The sequence below is a fragment of the Lissotriton vulgaris genome, chromosome 1_1, assembly GCF_964263255.1.
Source record: "Lissotriton vulgaris chromosome 1_1, aLisVul1.2, whole genome shotgun sequence".
Classification (NCBI taxonomy): Eukaryota; Metazoa; Chordata; class Amphibia; order Caudata; family Salamandridae; genus Lissotriton; species Lissotriton vulgaris.
The window spans coordinates 1,928,793,516-1,928,817,715 of record NC_141685.1 but is presented as its reverse complement, the minus strand read 5'-3'; positions in this window follow the sequence as shown (position 1 = coordinate 1,928,817,715).

Below are 24,200 nucleotides of genomic sequence, written 5' to 3'. Positions count from 1 at the left end.
CCTAGTAGGATGCTGTCTATGGTCATGTGGGTTGTTGGCCATTCCTTCATTTGGCGGGTGCTGTACAGGTTGCAACTGCTCCGTGAGCCTATGCATGTGGCGTTGCATGACGTTTCCTTTCGGTGGTGTGTATTTGGAGACCTCTGGATTTCTCTAGTGCAACAACTGATTATAGAGATCAGGGGTTTCAAGGGACTCCAGTTCCCGAACCTCATTGTTCTCCACCTTGGAGACACTGACTTGGTAAAAATGGGATGCACGTGCTCATGGAAGCGATTCTGAAGGAATTTGTGCAACTGGCCAAGGTTTTTCTGAAGGCGGCCATTGCTTGATCTCACACCAAAATTTGGGGTAAGGATATCAGGTTAAGGGCAATCAATGCACAGTAACAACAAAGCCCCTGCACTGGAGACAAACAGTAATGTCTGGGTGATTTGTGGTTTCAATACGAAAGGTATACTATGCACATCAAGATTTTCACAGTAAATCAACCATTTAGTGCAATAAGAGAGTTCAAAAATTGTAAAGTTCTTGGTGTGTGACACCGGTTTAATGTTCCTCTGTACTGGCCAACACGTGTTTCATCGCAGGGAAACAGACTGCGAATCTTCAGGGCCTCATAAATTATGGACCAGAAATGGTGATGTGGCCAACCCGATATGGGTGAGATATGTAGAAAATAAACGTTGCTCGCGTTGCTCGGTAATTTCTCGTTAGTGTTCTAAGAAGGCCATAACCGGGAGGAGACGATTTAGCGCAGTAGCGCTCAGAGTCATAGACAGGCGGATACACCTGGCTAACTGTATTCTCCCTCCTGTAGTTCCCGGCGCCGTTTTTCCAAATCAATGCATCCATTAGCCGACTGACTCAGCGATGTCCAAGTTGTGCCCTGGCCCGGGTCGCCTTTGGAACATTCCGAATAAACTGCTGAGGTGAGAGGATATGTTTCACAAGGATGGTGTCCACCTCTCAGATGGAGGTATGGACTTGTGCGTGTGCCCAAAGAATGTTTGTGATGGGGAAAGTAAAGGACCTTACCCTTGTCACCGATGTGGTAGGATTCCTAATCCTAAATTCACCCCTAGTCAGCATAGGGGTTCTCAAATGCAGACTCCCCAGATCAGCACCGAGGATGGGGTCCACCAGTTCTGAGCCAAACAGAGGATGTACACACCAGCTTGGGGGCCAGGGCGCTCTGATCACCTGGGGGTGGGCATGGGACTGCAGCTCCTGGCCACTTACTTGCTGCCACTAACGTAGCTTGGTGTTTGGGGGGCAGTGCCCTGGGATGAGAACAAGGGTACAGTGAGGCAGGGACTGTTAGACCTGTGAGGTCCAAAGGTGATTTGGACTTCAGAAGGTCTCTTGTGTTGTTGTTTTTCATAAGTCATGATTTAGTCATTTATATAATGCACTGCTTATTGTGTGATGTTTTTCTTCTCAAGAGTGCCGAATTCTTCCTGATGTATCTATGGTATGTAACAAAAGTATGCTTTAGTTGCTTGTAATAAAAACGTCCCCCCTATAACTCAATCTTTGTGAGTTCTGTTGGTGCCTCGTTTGGGTTGTATTGGGGTGCAGGCCAAAATGGGGATCTCCGGTCCTCTTGCTTCTAACATCAAAACCGAAAGTACAATTATCGCCATTTCTTTTGATTTGTCAGTTTTAAACCTCTTGCTCTAGGCTGTTGTCACATTTCAGATAGGACGTTTAGCAATAAAAGGACCTTGCAGATGTTCCATAGTATAAACTAACCCTTTACTAATTTATATGATATTACAACAGTTTAGGAATAAAATGCAACATAATGGTGTAAAAACAGCTTACAAGAAAATCTTAAATGTGAAAAGTACTATGTGTTATTAGTGGAACCTGTTAATGGCACTGAAAATGTACACAAACTAGGACTCCGTTTACTGAAAAAAGACTTTATGGCCTCCGCAGATGAAAGTGCCTGGAGGCATTATTTGCCTGAGCTGAAGAAGGGGACTAATAATAAGGGATTAGGACTTTAATGGCAAACCTACTGTGTCAAGCTACAAAGCCATTAGAACTGCCCATTGAAACATTTTAACCCTGACCAATATGCCAAAATACTCCAGAGAATGTAACATGTCGGCCGTTTGTTACACTGTGGTCTGAAAATGTAATTATTTTTAACCATGCACCATGGGACGGCATGATTACATTGTTTGGCAGTGCTTTGAACACATTTTTAGTTTTTAGGATTGGTCAACAGACCTTGAGAGTGATCTGGGAATTCATCTGCTATGGGATCCTTACACAAGTAGGTGCAGGGATTACTGTACAAGACATTAGAAGCACTTTTTTGCCAAGCTTCATTCAACTATCCTACCATATGAGACCTAGGCCCAGATTTACTAAGGACTTGCGTTCTGCTTCCTGCGGACTCGGACGCTCCCTACGCTGCTCCCTGACTCACCTTGCTTCCCTGCTGGGTATCGTTACGCAGCTCCGCTGCTCGCTTTGGCTGCCACTACATTGCTGCCTGATTTGTTTGCATCGCGCTAATTCCGCATACCTTTGCCCATTTACAATTACCGATTTTCATTCTTTTATTAATTTGCGCCGCTCCGCTGCTTGCCCTGGCCGCTGCTGCCTGCCTGGCATCATAATTCCTATTGCCGCTCTGCGCTGCGTGTTACTGTGGTCACAATCGATTTGGGAAGGTAAAGTGCAGCTGATCGACCCTACGAGGCCACCGGCCATTTTGTTGTTGTTGTTGTTGGTCGCCCTGCCCTAGTCTCCACCCCGCTCCCGCCTTCCCAGCTGACCCGCCCTCGCCCCTCCCCCCTCACCACCATATATGACAGTAGTTCCCGCGCGCAGCGTCCACGCGCAGCGTTCGCGCCCAATCCGCGCCGAAGGTGCGCCAAAGGTAAGCCCGTCTACGCCCGTCCGCGCCTGGACCGCGCCCAGCGCCAGTCCCCCTGCCCCTCGCGCTGCCCAGCTCCCCCGCGTTACCTACGATGCCGCCACCCTTTTAGCCCTCAACCCCGGCCGCTCCCTCAACTGCATCCAAGCCGCTCCTGGACACACCCATGGACCATTCTCCTGCTACTCCTGCAAATTCAGCGGCACCAACATCATCTCCGCTACGACCACACCACAGATTCCTGACCCCAACCACCTAGAATGCATCCTGCTCAACACCCGCTCGATCCACAGACACGCCATCGACCTATGGAATCTACTAGACACCATCGCTCCAGACGTCGCCTTCCTAACGGAAACATGGATGAACGCTTCCTCCGCCCCAGACATCGCCATCGCTATCCCTGATGACTATAAGATCACACGCAAGGACCGCACCGACCATACAGGAGGAGGAATCGCTATCGTCCACAAGAAATCCATCCGCATCTCTACCAGCTCTGACGCCAACCTCGCTAACTCAGAACACCTTCACTTCCAGATCCACATCGACCCCAAGACAACTCTCAGAGGCACCCTCCTCTACAGACCACCAGGACCCGCGCAAAATTCAGTGAAGACATCACGGACTTCATCACCCCACACGCGCTCCCCTCCAAAGACTACATCCTTCTGGGAGACCTCAACTTTCACCTCGAAAAGATCAACGACCGCAACTCCGCCACCCTGTTAGACAACCTCGCCAACCTCGGACTTAAACAACTTGTCACTACCCCCACCCACATCGCAGGTCACACACTCGACCCCATCTTCACCTCCAGCAACCATGTCTCCTTCAGCCACACTACGGATCTCCTCTGGACTGACCACAGCTGCGTTCACTTCACCTACAACAAGCCGAAACCCATCATCCACCTCCAACCAACCCTACAGAGAAACTGGAACAAAATCACCACGGATCAGATCTCCGCATCACTCCTTCAAACCTCCCCAGCCCTCTCTTCTAACGCCAACGAAGCCGCCTCCAACCTCACCCTTTGGTTATCTAACACCGCCGACTCCTTAGCACCACTGAAAAAACGTCAACACAAACTTGGCAACAAGAAGGCCTCATGGTTCAACGATGATCTCAAGAAATCCAAGAAACTATGCCGCTCCCTTGAAAAGGTCTGGAAAAAAGACCCATCCGCCAGCAACAAGGACGCCTTCAAAAGCGCCACCCGCACTCACCACCAACTGATCCGAAAAGCCAAGAAAACAGCATTCAAGGATCGACTTGACAACAACGCCCACAACAGCAAGGAACTTTTCAACATCGTCAAGGAATTCTCCAACCCATCGGCCAACTCCAACGACATCACCCCCTCTCAAACCCTCTGCGACTCCCTAGCTTCTTTTTTCCACAACAAGATTGCTGACATCCACAACAGCTTTGACAACCAACCCGGAAGCCATCCCACCCCACCATCTGCTGACCATCCTCCCCCCGTAAACACCCTTAACGCCTGGAACCCAGTCTCCACTGAGGACACCATCCGCCTGATGAATTCCATCCACTCTGGATCCCCCACAGACCCATGCCCTCACCACATCTTCAACAAAGCTGACTCCGTCATAGCACCGCACCTCCGAGACGTCATCAACTGCTCCCTCAACTCCGCCACCTTCCCTGAAGACTGGAAACACGCTGAACTCACCGCCCTTCTGAAAAAACCAACAGCAGACCCCACCGAACTCAAAAACTACCGCCCCATCTCGCTTCTTCCATTCCCGGCCAAAGTCATCGAGAAAGCCGTCAACAACCAGCTCGCCGCCTTCCTCGAAACCAACAAATCCCTCGACCCCTCACAATCTGGCTTCCGAGCCAAACACAGCACTGAGACCGCCCTCATCGCAGCAACAGACGACATTCGAACTCTACTGGACAATGGAGACACAGTCGCCCTCATCCTCCTTGACCTCTCTGCAGCATTCGACACAGTCTGCCACAGCACCCTTTTACAACGCCTCAATAACATCGGAATCCAAGGAAAAGCACTTGATTGGATCACTTCGTTCCTCACCGGAAGAACCCAAAGAGTCCGCCTCCCACCATTCAAATCCGAGGCCTCTGAAGTCATCTGCGGCGTACCTCAAGGATCCTCACTCAGTCCCACCCTCTTCAACGTATACATGAGCCCCCTCGCGGCCATCGCCCGCCAACACAACCTCAACATCATCTCTTACGCGGATGACACTCAACTGATCCTTTCTCTCACCAAGGACCCCAGTACCGCCAAAACTAACTTACACGAAGGAATGAAAGAAGTCGCCGAATGGATGAAACAAAGCCGTCTGAAACTGAACTCAGACAAAACAGAAGTCCTCATCTTAGGTACATCCCCCTCTGCATGGGACGACTCCTGGTGGCCGGAAGCCCTCGGAAAAGCACCCATCCCGACAGACTACGCACGGAACCTTGGCGTCATCCTGGATTCTTCACTCTCAATGAACAGACAAGTCAGCGCCGTTTCCTCTTCCTGCTTTAACATTCTTCGCATGCTCAGAAAAACATTTCGCTGGATCCCCTCCGAAACAAGGAAAACAGTCACCCACGCTCTAGTCACGAGCCGACTGGACTACGGAAACACCCTTTACGCAGGTACCACCGCTAAACTCCAGAAGAAACTACAACGAATCCAAAATGCCTCAGCCAGGTTGATATTAGACATCCCACGCAACGAACACATCTCTGGTCACCTTAAAGACCTCCACTGGCTTCCCGTCAATAAGAGGATCACTTTCCGACTGCTTACCCACGCACACAAATCACTCTACGACATCGGACCAGATTGCCTCAACTCTCGACTGTCCTTCTACACCCCCTCCCGCCAACTTCGCTCTTCCAGCCAAGCCTTTGCCACTGTACCTCGCATCAACAAGACCACCATGGGAGGCAGATCCTTTTCATACCTGGCTGCTAAAACATGGAACTCACTCCCCACCTACCTTCGCCTCACCCAGAACCACCTAACGTTCAGAAAGCAGCTTAAAACGTGGATATTTGACAAATAATCCCCCTCCCCTTCCTAAGCGCCTTGAAACCCTCTGGGTATGTAGTGCGCTATACAAATTTTATGACTTGACTTGACTTGACTACTTTCATGATGCTAGTCATTGAAAGGCAAGGCAAGTCCATAGCTGGGATTTACAAAGTCATGCAAGGGCTGATTTGTGTGGCCTTCTATAACTGAGTAATGAAATGTTCACAACTCAGTGTTACTTTGCATTGTCTCGGGGTCGGCATTCCATGGAGCATCGGTCTTCCTGTGCATCTACCCAGTAATCCTGGAAATGCATCAAAATGCTGTGCCTGTAACAAATGCAAAAAGAACAATTGATCGACAGAAGACAGAACAATGTTATACATTCACCCCAGTAGAGAGATCTGGGCCTAAATCCATTGTTATTCTGCTCACCTTGCCATTCCATTTTGGATCCAGCAATATGCAAATCAGTCTTGACCCTGTGCCCAATCAAACCAATCCAGTCGGAGCTGCTAGGCTAGGTCCTCCTGTACTGGAAACAAGCATCCTAGGACCAGTTTTGGGTGTTCAGCCCTGATCAGCCAGGATAGCTTGACTCCAGTGGCATGGAGAGCACAGGACCCACGTCTGGGCACACATGTCCCACTCAGGGTGACAAATGTAAAAAGAACAATTGATGTATAGAATACAGAACAATGTCATGCATTCACCCCTGTACAGAGATCTGGGCATAAATCCAGTGTTTTTTGCTCACCATGCCATTCCAGTTTGGACCCAGCCATATGCAAATTAATCTTGACCCTGCACCCAAAGGGAACAGTCCAGCCCGAACTGCCAAGCCAGGTCCTCCCTGGACTGGAGACAAGCATCCTAAGACCGGTTTCGAGCTTTCAGCCCTCATCAGCCAGGATAGCTTGACTCTAGTGGCATGGAGAGGACGGGACACACATCTGGGCATACCCGACCTATTCGGGGTGCCAAATGCAAAAAGAACAATTGATGGATATAATGAAGAACAATGTCATACATTCACCCCAGTACAAAGGTCTGGGCCTAAATCCATCATTTTTTTCTCACCATGCCATTACAGTTTGGACCCGGCCATATGCAAATCAGTTTTGAACCAGGCCTGGCAGTTCGGGATGGACTGTTCAGATTGGGTGCAGGGCAAAAAAATTATGGATTTAGGCCCAGATCTCCGTACTGTTAGGCTGCAACCAAAAAGGAGGAGCCTCAGTGAGTGGAGCTTGGAAGGCACCCTGTTGGTGCCAATTTTGTTTACTCAGCTGCACCGCCAGATTGCGGGCAGCTACAACGTGGGGGCACTCCAGCCTTGAGTCTAGGGTGAGTTGCACCACGCACTCTGATCGTTTTGTGGATCGTTTGGGGGCATTGTTTTGACCGGGGGGCTAGTGGAAATCCTGTCCCTAGAAGGAAGGGACACACAGAGCTAGGAGAGTCCTGACGTTGTGGGACAAAGGGCATTGCAAGGAAGTCCAAGACTGGCCCCCAAGGATAAGGCCCGACATCCTGGATATCACCTCCAAGTTTTGGTTAGGCGCAAGGCCCTGAGGTGATGTGTGCACCTTATTAGTGTTACTGTGGTGCTCTATTGATTTAGGAGGGACGCTATGATGTTTATGCATCATGATTCATGCCTAATGTGTTTATGCTAAGTATGTTGCCAGTAGATACTGGTTGCTTCTAATTTCATTATGTGTGTGTTCTAATGGTGATGCCAGTGGCCCGATTGGCCCTGTAATGTTTATAATCCCCTGTAAAGTGATACCTAGTGCCTGGTGGCACAGTGTATATATGTGATTATGCTCTGAAGTGTTTTATGGATAATACAAAGGCTATTTTATGTAACCATGTGTGGAGTTTCTTTTGTGGTGTGCCTAATGTGTGACTACTGTGTGTGCGTGTTGCACAAATGCTTTACACATTGCCTCTGGGATAAGCCTGACTGCTCATACCAAGCTACCAAGGGGGTGAGCAGGGGTTATCTTCAGCGTGTATCTCCCTTTCCCTGACTAGAGTGGTGGTTTCTGCCTGGCTTAGGCGCTTGCCCTAGCCAACCAGAAATCCCATTTCTAACACTCCTTTTCACGTAATGCAGTGCAGCAAGCTGCCTCGCTGTGCTGTGTTGCATGAAATCTTAGTAAATCTGGCCCCTACTGTGAATAGGATAACTCTCTGCATGCATGGGAAAGTGCTGATGATAATCAGCCAAGCCAGCTGGTAGCACATTTGAAAAGGCTTCTAAAGGTAGGTTCCATGAGGCACTACTTATTTCCACCCCAAAAATTTCTTAGATTAATATCCCAAATGACATGGGTGAGTACCCTTATTTTGGCGCTCTTTATAGGGTACTTTCTTTTTTCATATATTTTATCCTTTATTTTTTCCTTTTGCATTTCATCTTTAAAAATTAATATCTTGCCTTTACTTAATGGATTTTTATTGTTTTGGTCTTGTTTAATCTATAAAATCTTAATCTATTATTCTCAACTCGTGTTAAGTCTTTTTGTGGTGCTTTCACTGTGCTACTGTATGATGTGTTGCAAGACTACTTTACACATTGCCTCCTAACTTAAGCCTGGCTGCTCTGTGCCAAGCTAACCAGAGGGCGAGCACAGGTTCATTTATGGTGTACATCTAACTTACCCTGACTAGGAAGGTTGTGCCTGTTTGGACAGGGTGCATACCTCTGCCAACCAGAAACCCAATTTTTAACACTGCTCAGCCTCACAATGGGTGACTAACAACAAAATCCAGCTAAACAAAGGGTGAGAGATTACTGAGTTTGTAGGATACCTTTTGACACTTGCTTCATAGCTTATGAGAAGTTCACAGGTCTCTTTCCTATAGTGCGAAGAACCTTGGGGATTACCAGTATCATGCAATGCATACACTGCAGCCAAGCTGAGAACCTCTGAGGTTCCATCACCCTGGAGTGGCCAGCAGGAAAGCAGAGCTTCCATTGGCAGGTCTTAGGTGGCCACTGTCCTCTGCTTCTGCAAGCTGCAAATGCAGTTGCTAATTTTAGTTAGAGACGTTTGCCTGGGAGAATTTCTGCTTAGTGTTCTTTTGCGCTTTAAAAAGTCTGGTAATTATATTTCCAATACTGCCACAAAAATTACTCCCTCTCAGATGCATCCCTTGCAATTTTCTTTCTGTACATGGAAATATGGTTTACTAATGTCTAAACACAATTGTAATTTTTGGATCATAATTAAATTAATGATGAAGATATGTCACACCTAGGCCTTGATGGGGTGTGGGCATTTCACACAGAGTCGATCGGTTGTTTCAAGTTATCAGTGTTTTGTTGTGGATAACTAGGCATATGGACTTAATGCTTTAAATATTTGTTGGAAATAATAATTGACCAGGGTATATTTTGTAAAGTTACAGACTATATTTTAATATATTTGTAGAAATTCTGATGAGCATACTGGTGTGATCTTTTTGTCTTCATTAGTAGCTACAAGACTAAGCTACAAAGCTACAGGTTTGAAAAGACACACAATTGATGGACGGAATGCAGAACAAATCAAAATATTCACCCACATGCAAGAGTTCTGGGTTAAATCCATCATTATTTCGCTCAGGTTAGAGCTGGCCATATGCAAATTAGTCCTGATTCGTTGCCTCATGGGAACAGTCCAGCCCGAACTGCCAAACCAGGTCCTGCCTGGAACGGAAACAAGCATCCTAGGGCCGGTTCGGGAGTTTCATCCCTCATCAACAAGGATAGCTTGCTGCAAGTGTTACTAGTCCTGAAATGTTTGGGCCTGTAGATCCCAGACCCTTTTCCAGGCTTCAGGAGAAGTGGCGGCTGGCAGCAGAATAACCTGCCTCTGCTCAACCCCTTTAGGAGCAAAGGGGAACATACATTGTTCTCTCCGGACATGCTGAAGCCTGCCCTGAACTCGGGACCCCACACCTTGGTCCATCCTAGAGCACGTCAGCTAACACTTTCTGCCTGCTATGTGCAGGTAGAAAACCCTTACATTTCCCCCGATGAAATCAGGGAAAACCAAATGGAATGCTGGCATCTCTTGGTCCAAACGAACATTCCTCATTCTGAAGACAAAGCTCGTCATCACTAAATTTTGGTGCAGAAAAAGCAGCAAGAACTGGGGATTCCAGATCCGATATCCTTACACCAAAATAAACTAAACTCATGATGAGGGAATATTTCTTTATTTTTGGAGGATTTTCCATTTGGGGGAACGTTTCATGTTATAAACCTCATGATTTCTTTTTAATCTTTTGTCATACTGCTATATTGTCAAACGATATTTTACTATTTCGGTTTGACTCTGTCCTCTTATGTTGGAAAAAAGCTTTTTTGTAATCTTAATTATTTCTTGTATAATTCACTCTTGTGTTTGAATCACATATCTTACTTGCATGCAATATTAATTTGAAATTAAAAATAATAATAAAAATACATGTAAATTGATATGGTATACATAACAGATCCATTTTGAAACCTGTTCTAGTCAATTAAAGTGGTGCTATTTACAAAACAATATTGCCTTTGAACGAAGATACATATTTTGTTTGATAGGGTTATTTGTTCTTAGTTACTTTTTTGGTTTCGATATATCATGCCAAGACCATGGGTACAGGTTGGCAGACTTCTTTAGAACCTGACATAATATAATAGAGAACAAACACATAAGGCTAATACCGCCAGAATAACAGTCTTAAGGAGGATAGTGACATCTTTGTAGTTCAATTTTGGAGACAGGGTGAGGGATAGATCAAAGTTGTCATCATCCAGGTGCTTTTTATTGCAGAAGCTAAATATTGATGTCCTGGGATACAATATTTATCAGGTGTGATAAGTAGCACTTAATATTAGTTTCAGGGGGAATAACATGAAGATTCCTGTGCTTATTGCACCAAAATGCACATGGTACAGTAACCTTTGTAGACTTCTCCACTGTTAAATTGCAGCAGGTTTAACCTGACAAAATGTAACGAGGAGTGGGATATATTTAAGACAGTGATTAGGGGTCGATGCATCGCAGAAGTGGTTGGGATGCGTAGAACTTCGGTTGGTGAGGTGGAAACCCAGCAATATAGGTCAGGTAATACTGCTCTTAGGTATCCCCTGCTTGAGGCAAAGGAATTACTGGCAGCCCAAGTTGAAAGATTATGTTGTTTTTGAGGAATAGTTGACTTGGGCTCATGCTGAGCATGATAAAATAGAATCCCTTTAAAATAGCCCACCAGCTGTGGCCATAAACCATCAATATTCAATTACTTTGGCGCTAGCAGAATAGCAACATTAATTCTAAAAAATAGAGGAGATAGTGCCCCAGGCTCCAACGGCATCCCAGCATCAATTTACAAACATGACATTGATTTTTGGTTGGGTAAACTTGAAACTTTATTCAAGAGATGCATAGTTCAGCACACAGTCCCATCATCCTGGCATGGATGGATTCTCCATCCTATTTACAAAAAAGCCCCATCTCTCTCTCAGACAATTATAGACATATCGCTCTACTGGACATTGAGGCAAAATATGTTAGCCTCATTCTTACTCAACGATTTAAAAGATTGGGCAAACAACTTGTTCCCCTTCTATCAAACTGGGTTTAGAACACAGGCCGGCACCACAGACAACCTAGTAGCCATAAGGATGCTTGCAACCAGACAAATACAGTAAAAGGAAGAGCTGTTTTGCTGTTTTATAGACTACAGTAAAGTCTTTGACCGAGTCAACCGCTGCATACTGTGGTCCAAACTTACAGCCTGGAAAACCCCAGAGCCAAAATTAAAGGCATCATGCTGCTCTACTCCAACACGTGGGCTAGAATAAAATTAGGATGACGCACCATGGTTTCTGAAAAAATCAGCATGGAACAAGGGGTTAAACAGGGGTGAGTATTAGCACCCGCCCTTTTTAATCTGTATATGAGTGATTAGGTTCCTGCATAAAACCAAGTTAACAGTCATGCTCCTAAACTAGCCAACCAACACATCTCTATCCTGCTGTATGTTGATGATGTCGTCCTGCTCAGCCAACCAATGGTAGGGCTTCAGACACTGCTAGATGCCTTAGATAGGTATCACCTGGCAAATTAGATGAAAATTAACTATGAAAAAAACAATATTGTTATCTTTGGCTGGAAAAAGAAAAAACAACATCATTGGCATCTTGACAACCATTGCCTGACCATCGCGAACAAATACAAATACAAATACTTGCTTAGACAAAAAAGGAGGTCATTTACTGCATCTGAACTCACTAAAACCAAAACTAGCTTTGTTGCAATGTGCCTTTCAAACAATCTTTAAGAGCACCAACAAGTTCTCTTTTGAGGCACTGCTGAAAAAAGTATTTGCCAAAATAACGCCAACATTGTCATAGGGGTCAGAGGCCTACCCGGGGAAACTGGGGGTCTTCTTAAACAGGGCACAGAGCGCAGTGTTCAGGTCTTCTTTTCAATTACCAGGCAATACCTCACCAGCTCAGATCATGAGGGAGTTTGCATTACAAGATCAACCGTTTGTACTGATGGCCAGCATAATAAAATACCTGCACTACACAAGGTCTGCTGAGCAAGGATCATTGGAATATCTTATGTGGTTCAAAGTTGTGTGATCCTACAGTGCAATCCACTCAAATGCCTGGTCACACACCCTCTCTGAGCCAAAAGCTCACTTGCTCTGTATATTTCCTATTCTCCTGAAAGACCGCAGAAGATTGCTCCGTCTCCTGTAGACTAAGGAGGGGACGTGGACATTACCATCTGCCGTCAGCTTCCTACTGAGCAACGCACAGCCGCAAGTGATCATCAAACTGGTAAATGTTTTGGAGAGTATTGAGAAGCAACTAAGAATAAATCCAAATGCCCACAATGAAGAAGGGGAGGAACCTTGAATCTCAGTAGACTCAAAGACTACCATCAAATAGACAGACTGTATTGCTTTTTTTATGTACTGTTTTTAATCCGAACAGACAGAGCAGTAATAGTAAGGTAGATACAGCAAAATTTTAACCAAAGACTATTTTACCAAGTTATTATCTAACGAATTGTATTTAAAAAAATTTAATCATTGAGGAAACCTGCGGATGAACTATGGATTCTCTGTTAAATTATCAACACTTGTGAAAAATTGTGACACTATCATTTTAATTCTATTTGGCACTAATGCACTTTGACAGACTTCATAGTCTAAATAAAATATTTTTTTTATTTGAATCTGAACCTTTAAAATGGCTATTAATCCAAAGATTTGTGAAACTCTGATTCTGGAGCTTAACTCTGCTGCAGGGGAAGCTTTATATAATCAAGCGACAATTAATGCTTGCTTCTATGAATATTACACTTCCCCAGATGCTCCAGCTCTTAGAGCACTAACTCTGGATATTGAGAATTTTTTAACAATATGCCAACTGCGGGTCCTATCGCATGAGAATTCAGATGATTTGGGGGTACATAACCGTACAAAATTAGCACTGCCATAAAAAGCATGGCACATGGTAAGCTTCCTAGAGCAGATAATTTAATTGTAGAGTTTTTTGATGCATACAAGAATGAATTGGCACATAGATTGGTGGAAATTTATTTTACAGCTTGCAAAACTGGCACCTGCCGGTGTCTCCTTGTGATGCACTCATCCTCCTCTTTTGAAGCCTGGATGCCCTTCAAAGGATGTTAGATCGTATAGGCCATTGTCTATACTAAATATACATTAAAAATCTTTAAGTTGTATTCTGGTAAGCAGACGCTTGCCACATATGTCCTTTTTAATTCATACTGATCAAACAACATTTATTCCAGCGCGTAATATGGCATAAAATATTCATAGGCTCCTCTCTCTCTTGAATTATGATTTTGTGGATAAAGAAAGGGCTGCTGTCATGGTAATAGACATTGAGAAGGCATTTGACAGTTTAAGCTGGGAGTTTTTATATTCCATAATGACTCAAAGGGGTTTCGGTGCCAGAATAATTTGCTGGATTAAACTTCTCTATACTGGTTCTAAGGCACTGGTACGTACTGGCAAAGTAATATCTGAACTCTACGATGTTGGACGTGGGACTAGACAAAGGTATCCAATGTTCCCTTTATTTTCTGCTATCGCAATGGAGCCCATGGCCAGGTGTGGCAGCTCCAGGGATTTTTATCATGTGATGGAGGCCAATATACCCTTTATTTTTTGCTATCACAATGGAGCCCCTGGCCAGGTGTGGCCGTCACAGGAATTTTTATTATATGATGGAGGTCCGTGGGGAGACCCATTTTGCAGCATTATTTAGTGATGATATAACAAAACATAACATAACACGTGTATTTGTAAAGCGCATGTTTACCCCAGCAACGGGGCATCCTGGCGCTGAAAAAAAAGATGTATATTGTGCTGCTCTTTCTCTGGGATGTTGGTATGGATTTGCCTGGTTCTATGGACTTATTAGACCATTTTGTTATAGTATCTGGGCTACATATTAATTGGTAAAAATCTCATTTGTTTTCACTTTGTCAAGATGTCACACCACCCATGAGTCACATGAGCTCAATTGGAGCCCTACCGGTATTAAATATATAGTGGTTAAAATATAACATAACCAGCAAGATTTATTAGATGGGAATATTGGAGTAGCTGTTAGAGCACTAAGAACTAATATACATTTTTGGATGTGTTTACCAGTGTCTGTGGCTGGCAGAGTAGTAGTAGCTAGAATGGCGGTGCTCCCAAGATTGCTCTATTTCAATAACACATTGCCGTTGTTGGTGCCTCACCAAATTGTTTGGGAATTGGAATCACTACTCCTGGAATTGTGTTGCGGAACAGGTAGGCACAGAGTTGCACTAATAGAACTACAGCACGCAGTAATTGAGGGCGGGTTGGCTGCTCCTGGTCTTGAACCTTATTATTTAGCAGCACAATTACAATGGTTAAACAAGAGGGTTTACTGTTGAATGAACCCTGAGGAGGGTGTTATTGGCTCATTGCATAATTTGCAGGACTTACTGAAAGTCTTCTTGCTTCTATGGCAGAGCCTGAAATGTCTTAAGAGCTTCTGGTGATACAGCAATGTTGCCTGCAGCGAACCCGGGTGCTGGTGCCGTATTCACCTGATATGTCTTTAAAATGGATAAAAATAGTGAACCAGGTGGGAGTGCAAGCATGGATTTAGAGGTGCACTACCTTTGGGGTTAAGTAAGCGTGTTATGGATTTATACCAGGATGGAATATTGCTTAGATTTGAAGACCTGACTGAAGAAAATGATATACCAAGAGGACAATTTTTAGAGCACAAGGCATTGGTTGCAACAATAAGAAGTTGTTGGGCAAATGGAGATGCTGAACCTGCCCTGCATCAGGTATGTTCACAGCTTGCTCCAACCTGAATGTATAAGAGCGGTCATATAGCTATATTGCGTGATTCATGTAAATATTCTTTCTCATCTTGCTTAGTTGAAAATAAAATGGGAAAGAGTCTTAGAGCTCCAAATTAATGGTTTTGACTGAGAGAGGATTCCAGCTGTCTCTAGAAGTGCTAGGTTCAAATTAATTAATTTCTGTATACTGCATAGAGCTTATCTAACACCTGATAGGAGCAACAGGTTCTATGTGACAGCTGATGTAAAGTGCCCTAGATGTGGGGAATTGGGGGCAGAAATGTTTCATATGATATGGTCCTGTCCTTCATTAGCGGAGTTCTGGAAGGAAGTAATAGATTATATTAATGGATTTACTTTGTGGGATATCCCTTGTGCACCTGTGGTCTGCCTCCTAGGGTATACTCTCCACCACAAAATAAGAAAACTACTACTAGATTTTCTGATTTAGGATTGATTCTGGCAAGGCAAGTATTGACTATGCACTGGAAATTGGTGTGTGGTCCTTGATTCACTAAATGGTATAAAGAAAGTATTAAATAGGCATGTTTGGAGAGTACTGTATTTTTTGTGAGACAAAGAGACTGCAAGGTAAAATTTAAAGGGTTTAAGCATGGGAACGCCTAGTGGATAATTTGTTGGCCCCGGAAACCTATACAGATTAGTCGAATAGCTCGCTGAGTCCTTCATGGTGAAAGTAGGAAAATATAGATTTATTCAGATATACTGGGTGATAATGAGTTCTACCGTCGAATACTTGTCTATGTGGTATATTTTTGCACTTTATTTATGACTGCTTTGCTTGATAAGGAGTAACTGTAGGTGGGGCAGATAGATGTTGGAGTTTTATTGATGTCGTTTTAGTGGACCTAAGATATGTATGTATATTTACAGTAGTTGAAATATGCTTGAATGTTTGGGGATGCTTGACAAATTATATATATTAATTATCTCCTTTACACTTTGTATTTTTTGGATATTTCTCTTTTTAAGATTTACCTTTTAATCTGTTTAATATAAGTATCCGTGCAGATCTCCTTTTTAAATGTATTAATACTATAGTATTGTACAATATTTGTGATCTGTGTTATATACTTGCCACTATTGCACTAAGGTCCAGTTAAAGAAACAAAGAAAAATTGTTTAAATATAAACTAAAATGTAATGATGAGTCAGATGTTTAATTCACCTAGTTATTACAAGATGTGGTAAACATCACCCAACATTAAAGTTGAACCCCTGCAGAAACAAGACTTTACACACAGGTCTAAAAACACCAACCCACTTGTGATCAGGGTCAATTTAAGGTCTTTTTTGGAGGTGGAATGGACAGGGTCACTGACTGATGCAGAAATATTTTCAAATCATGATTGGATGTAAGGCATATAGAGTATGACCACTGAGTATCTCAATCAAAGGCTAACCAATTGAAAATGTACTGCACAAATGGTACCGTGGTCTGTTTCCCCCTTTCCTCTTATGGTTGTTAACCGGAAAGCATCTAAAAGAAGAAATTAAACTTATTCTTACTGATGAATTTAATAAGCGATCTTGTGCATGAATTTCAGTAAACCGATGAACAGTTTGCTTAGTTTCATAAATATGATCAGCTTTTATTGATTAGAGAAATACGAAGATAATAAATAAACAATGCATTTAAAAATATTCTATCAATTGTTCATTGAAATTCTCACCAAATTTTACAAGTCATTTGCTTTGGCTTTCAGAAAGAAACCCTCTTTTAAATACGTAATGAACATAATTAAGTTGCACTTTAGACCAGGTTGTGTCCCTGCTCATGCAAAGAGTAATTTTAAATGCTTTTCCTCAAGGCACTTCCAAAGGCATTATTACAAGCAATCAAACCAAAGTTATTTGCCCTTTTCGCACTAAGAAAGAAAAGAGAATATGCAAGTTTTATTCAATAGGACAATATGGTATGTTGAGGGTACTAGTGTATTGCAAAAGATTTATGGCTATCCCCAAGATCTTGTTACCTGTGTGGATGCAAGGTACCAGAACAGGCAGAGTTCCACTCTGGTAACAACTGATTAGACTCCTTGAAAACAGAAAAAAAGTCTAGATATTGGTAGATGAGGTTCTTCTGTGTTCTCTAGAATTGCACTCCTCATTTCATTACAGAGTGCCACGTCTTTTGTTCTGGATACTCTTTGCCGCATGACACTTGCCAAGCAGTGACAGAACTCACTACTCCCATTAGAAGATCAGACCTTTATCTTTAAAAAAAACATAACAAACCCGTAATGATCCAAAGTGTAATGGAGAATTTGAGTAGCATTATAAATACTGCATTATAGATACACCTACTCTTGTCAATAAAAAGAAGTTTGAAAAATACCTTATATTATCTTCAGATTCTGAGGTAAACATTGCCACCATACTCCTATTTTCCTGCTGTGCTATATTGTCTTGTCCATCCTATGGATGTATCTAAAATATATATTTATTTCACTATCGCTTGTAAGAAGAATCAGACAAGTTTACTCTATCTGTCCGTTTCTTAATCTATTTGTCTCCTACATGTCTTTGTCATGCTATCTGTCTATATTTGTATCTGTTGTATTGAATATATTGAAAATTATTCATAGTACTATATGACTTAGGCTTTGCAATTATCATTTATTTTTAAGATTTTCAGAACAGAATCATGTGCTAGATGTGGTCATACTAGCTGAGCCTAGCAGCTAATTGAGTAATCACATTCTTCACCACTTACAAATGGAAGTCAAAGGTATAGTCTTTCTGTAATTAAAACTGATTCCAATTTCATTTTGGTGTTTCGTATTTGTTCTGAATGTCTGTTGCCATCTTTAAATTTCACATAACGTTTGTAAGGTCAGTATTAAACACCACTGCTGTGGAACTGGTAGCAGGGGTCATGCGGTCAGAGTCTGGATTGTTTGAAGTTTAAAAATTATTTTTATGAACACAAAAAGCCATCTGCAGTATCTCAACATACATTCGTGGTTATAAGCAGAATACACTGTTTACGCTCTTTTTAGTTCCAAGATGCCATCAGTGCCACTGAGAAATCAAATGTTGGGGTAAACATTTTTTCACAATGAACTATCATTGAGTAGTCCAAATGGTTTCTGAATACGGTCTGGCCACTGTGGAATACGAGCATTGCCTCAGCTAGTCAGAAGGCTTAGAATTCTCTATACAAGTACTTGTTTTCACTACCTTCCAAATTCAGAACTGTGAAGCAGAGACCCTATCAGAAATGGACAGTTGGTTTATTTTGTCTCGCTGGGTTGAATGAAATTTGCGTGGCAAGTTACAATAGATCTATTTGAGCATGCTGAGGGATGTTAAGCAATGTTAATTCCTATTTTCTCCTGTATGTATATTCCCTGAATAAAACCAAAGGATAAATGGATGTTATAGTTCAGTGAAAATGTCATTTAAAACATAACATTTTAAACTAACAAAACAAACTGAATTTCACCACTTATATTTATCTCAAGTAGCTAATACTCATGCCCTAGAGTAACTAAAACTTGTGGCCTGCATGCACAGTGTTGTCCTCAATGATGCCATTTCAGATGTTGCAGTGATGTTATCAATGATGTCATAGAACATGTCATGAGTGATTTAATATGTGAGATATTCAGCAGTGCATGCCGAGGGCAGAGGTATAGTTACTTCAGAGTATGAGTTATAGTCACTTGAGATAGTTATAACTGGTGAATTTCAGTGGTTTTGGTAGTTTAAAACATTAAGTTTTAACTGAGATGTTCACCTAACCAGTCAAAATGCACCGTACTTCACACTCCCTCCACTCTCACAGGCTCCTGACCCATCAAAGGTGCCCAACCCACCACCGCTTATGGTCGATTATGCCATGCAACAACATAAAGTATAATTTTAAGTAATAACAATAATAATACAGGCATTTATGGAGCTCAAACAACTACCTCCAAAAAGGTGTCCCGGCGCTAGAACAAAAAGTGACAGGCGGGAAAACAAGCATCGATCGAGGGTTACATAGGATTAAGCTAAGTTAAAAAGCCATAATTTTACTGCCTTCCTAAATTGTGTTTCAGAAGAAATCTTGCGCAATGAGTTAGGGAGAGAGTGCCATAATATGGTCGCCCCAGCATAAAGGATCTGCCACCCAGCTGGGCTTTCTTCACTCGTGGAGTGCAAAGTAACTTCTAGGAATTCGACCTCAGAACGTGCTTCTGTGTGTAGACACCTAGCCTCTGTTTAAAATAGCTAGGGCATGTTCCATGGAATGCCCGCAAAGCTAAGGTTAAAGCCTTCAATTTGATTCTCTTGGCTACCCGAAACCAATGTAGTTCTCTAATATGCGGAAAGATATGTTGCCAAAAAGGAATGCTTCCGATCAATCTCGCAGCTGCATTTTGGACCATTTGGAGTTTCCTAACAGGGTAAGCCGGTAAGCCTATAAAGAGGCTGTTCGCTGAGTCCAGCCGGGCTGTTACTGTGGCCTGGACTACAATCCAGCGGTAACTCTCTGGCAGCCGGTGTATACATTTCCTCATGTTTCTCAAGCTGCTGAAGCAGGCAGCTGTTACCTGCTGAATTTGGGCTGAGTAGGATAAGTCAGCCGGCCATTTTACTCCAAGATTTTTGGCACAGCCAGCTGGCGTGGGTGGCGAGCCCATTTCTGCTGGCCACCACAGGTCAGCGGCGAGGGGCTGGGATTTGCCTAGGAACACCTTCAGTTTTATCTGCATTCAGTTTAAGTTTATTGGTGTTCATCCAGCATGCAATATCTTTTAAGCAGCCTTTAAAGCACTTAGAAGAATCTTCGGACTGAACCTTAAAAGAAAAAAACAACTGGGTGAAATCTGCTTAAGAGATTGCCTTCACACCCCTGTTGGCTATCTGCGTAAATAGAGGAGCCAGATAAATGTTGAACAGCAGTGGGCTTAGGGCTGACCCCTGTGGCAACCCGCACCATAGATGCTTGCAGTTGGATGGATGTGGTCGTAGGGCCACCCTTTGAGTGCGCAAGTGGAGGAAAGGCTTCAGCCAGGCCAGGCCTTTGCCCTTAACCCCACTGTCCAGAAGACTTTGAGCCAGTATAAAGTGGTTAACTGTGAGAGAGCGCAATTTGAATAAAACGTATATCCTAGCCATATTTAGACGCATATAGTATAAACGTAGGAATGAAATGTATATCGTAACGTGAAGTTGACGCCTATAGCATAAAGGTCAACAGGAGTGATAACGTGGTATAAGAAATGTAAATGTATTTACTTTTAAACATGCATTAGATTTAGAAGGCCCGTATACATAATGGGTTAATGTAGGAATGTGTAGAAATGCTTATGAAATGTAGAACGTGCAAAGTAGAATTCATGTACGTGTGTAACTTTAATGGAGAAACGGCGAGAAATGTAACGTGGAGAAGTGCGCAGAAAGTATACATACGACGATGTAACGAATAAGCATATAATCTCGTACTCTATGTATTATATATATATTCTATGTAAAATGTATTCAAGTATAATCAAGACTTTGCTAAAATGCGATTAGAGATAAATGTGTGTTAAAGGTTATACTGTGTAGAAAGAAGTTTGTAGGAATATTAGAAGAGTTTAGGTCATTTGTGATTTTAACCTGACTGACCAAGAGTTCGCAGGAGCGTAGTCCAATGTATGTAATTTAAGTGGACTCCTAGGAGTCGTGAATAGCTTGATGTGGACGTGAGAGCCAAGAAGTCTAGCACTTGTTAGATTTAAGGTGACAACGCTGGACAAAGTTTATGGCCTAAACGTGATAAGAAGCGCTTGGAATTTGAGAGTTGTTTTGGAATGACCATTCACAGGACCTAGAAGGGTCAAGACAGTTGTAAAGTTAAAGTCTTGTTTAAGTTCATTTGACTTTCGATCTGAAAGTGTCAGTTGAAGTCGCCAACAAGAAGATGAAGATGACATCTAAGGAGAAGGGTCAACCTAACGGACGACGCAAGGAGATGAAGTAATGGAAGAAGCCAGAAACTGACATCATCGGGGAAAGTCCGTGGTGGGCGTCAAGGGGCGTTTCACCCACACTGTGCTTGTGTATTTTAGGGACAGCACCCCGGGGAGAAGATGGCAATTAGCGAAGGGAACAGCGAAGCTAATGGCTCAGAGCGAGAAGATAGGGAAGGAGGGCGAACAGCTCCGAGCAGAGGCCATCTTAGAAAGCTCAGAGTAGATGACTTGAGCAGATGCGCTGAGAGAGATCAAGAGCGCAAGGGAGCAGTAGGCCGAGGACCCTTAGAGAGCGGATGGGTAGGCAGAGAGGGTACTGCTTCTTGAACTTAAGTTACCTTTAGAGGCTAAGAGAGTTTGAACTTCTTTGGGAGTCAAACTGCTGACACCTTTTTAGGAAAGGAACTTGCGAAGTAGGGATGTCATTTAGTATAGAGTAGGGACAGATTTAACTTGATTATTTTTCTCTTTCTGTAGATGACGCAAAAGAACCACTTCATATCGATACTTTTAATTTGCAGATTCGTGAATTGATTTTGTATTCTTTTGTATACTTATTGAGATTTATCCTGAGAGGATTGTATACGCATTTAATCTTGATTTTATATAAACTTTTAAACTTCATCAGTTGTAAGTGGTTCTTCAGAGTGGCGTCAGTTCATGGGGTTATCTAACCTATGCGGGGGTTGTCTTTTACTCAATGACAGATATAAATCGATCCAAAATTGACGAATGAGATAAGTTATTAAATTGATCAGAAATTGATATCAAAATCTCATTCCCCGCAGTTGGTAGCAGAGTAATGATGGTTATCTTCTGAAGAAGATGACCTAGGCCAGGTTTAGTTTACCCCAAGGTCCCTAGTCATCGTCGACCAGAAGAAGAATCGCAGCCGAAGACGGTGCTGACGGTGTATCGAGAGAAAAGCAGCAGAGTCGGTCGAGAGTGAGTATAAGGGTCATGCGTTGTAAGATTGCGGTATTTTATGTTGTACTTGTGTTGTAATGTCAAGCGGAGTTGAATGCCTGTAGTGTGATTGAGGGAAGGTTGTGAGCGCGCGCAACCGGATGAAATCTTAAGCTCCAGAGAAGGACTTAAGTGGTTCGGGTGTATCGAACACCCAGAGTAATTTGTCTACCATTGAAAGGGGGTCATGAGGTACCATTGATTTCCCGACAGACCGATGATAGGGGGAGCGTAAGAGTGAGTGTATGAGTAACGGACGCTGGTCGTACGTTTACTGTGTGTAAGTAACCTATCAGTTGAGGCAAGTGTCCGACCGTAAGAGGAAAGACGTGTTGCCAGTTGAGGTAGCAATTACAGTTAGACTGTGGCCGTACAGTCAGAGAAAAGTGATCGCTTGGACGGAAGTAGTCATTTTTCAGTGTATGAATGAAACGCATGCGAAATCGTGAGACGAGTTGAGAACGGAGGAGAACTGCTGCAGAGAGAACGAGTGACGTCAGCATAGAACCACGCTGAGATTAGTTAGTTTGTCAGACGTCAGCATAGAACCGCGCTGAGATTGGTTAGTTTGTCATACATCAGCGTAGAGCCGCGCTGAGATTGGTCGGTTGGCGTAGAACCACACTGGGATAGGCCGATTTAGCGAGAGCCGCGTAGGGATTGGAGGTTGTCATCGGGACGTAAACAAGGAAGAGAATTAATAAGGAACATCGTACATTATCGAAAATGAAGTGTTTTAAGGGTTTAAGAAGGATCTTTAGGAGAAATAGAAGAAATTTATATGCCGGAGAAGAAGCTCCACCAGAAGGCACACCAGCTTATCATATGGCAGTAAATGTAGGCTTACACTCGATACTATGGATCTCCGAGTGGAATAGGCTAACTGAAGGGGAAAAGGAACTGACGTTTCCAAGATTCGGAACGTTTAAACTAGACGTGTTGAACCAACTGAAAGCGGTAATGCTTTCAACGAGACCTCTACCGAGGCCAACACAATTCGAAGCCCTTGGTGCATGGTTTAGAACAGCACACGAAAAGAGCGTAAAAAGGCGCCAGGAACGAGTGAGACGATCAGTAAAGGCAGTACAGGATGCCAAATGGGATGAGGAAGCTAAGAAGTGGAGAGTACAAAAGATAGAAGCAGACAAACTGTTCACCATGATAGAAGCCACAGGAGAAAAGAAACCTCTAGAGGAAGAAGACGAGGAAAGCGAGACGGAGGAGGATCTAATAGATAGGCTGTTAACAGATAGACCACCTCCATACAGCGGTGAATCCGCAAGTCCCATATTACAGCAAGAGGACGGAGCTAGGTGGGGGGAATATAAATCGATCCCAGTAACGGAGTGGGACTCTAATAAGAGTGAGGAAATACCCCAAACTAGTTCTGAACAGAGAGTAGTGGGAAGATTCGTGGTCCAGAAGGTGCCAGAGACGCAATGTGCAAGGTCGTACCAAATGCCAGACGCTTTACAAGTACCTGTTACCATAGGCCCTATAGTGTCAATCTACAACCCAGAAGGGGTCCAGCAGGAGGAACAGGCACGATGGGACAGGGAAAGAGCAGAAATGGAGAATAGGAATGCCGTAATGAATCCTCAAAGGCAGATATTAGCACCAATGAGTCGGAGTACACCATTAGATTCCGCAATGGGTCCCAGGATAGAACAGGGAGGTCAAAGAGGGCCAATGGATTTAAGGGGTCCTAAACCGAAAACCCATAAGGAATTAAGGGAATACCTGAGAGAATGGGATACGGCCGAAGAAGCTCGGAATAAAAGTTTAGAAACAGGAGCTGAGTGGAGAGACCAAGATAACAGGATTCTCTCTCATTGTGGAGCTGGCGAGAGCAGCCCCGAGTGGGAGAGAGGGAGTCAAGAAAGCAGAAGAGATACGTGCCCTACCATTAGCGGCAATAGGCAAATGTGCGACGACAGGAGTGCAGGGTGTGGCGAAGTGCCCCGCGTCAC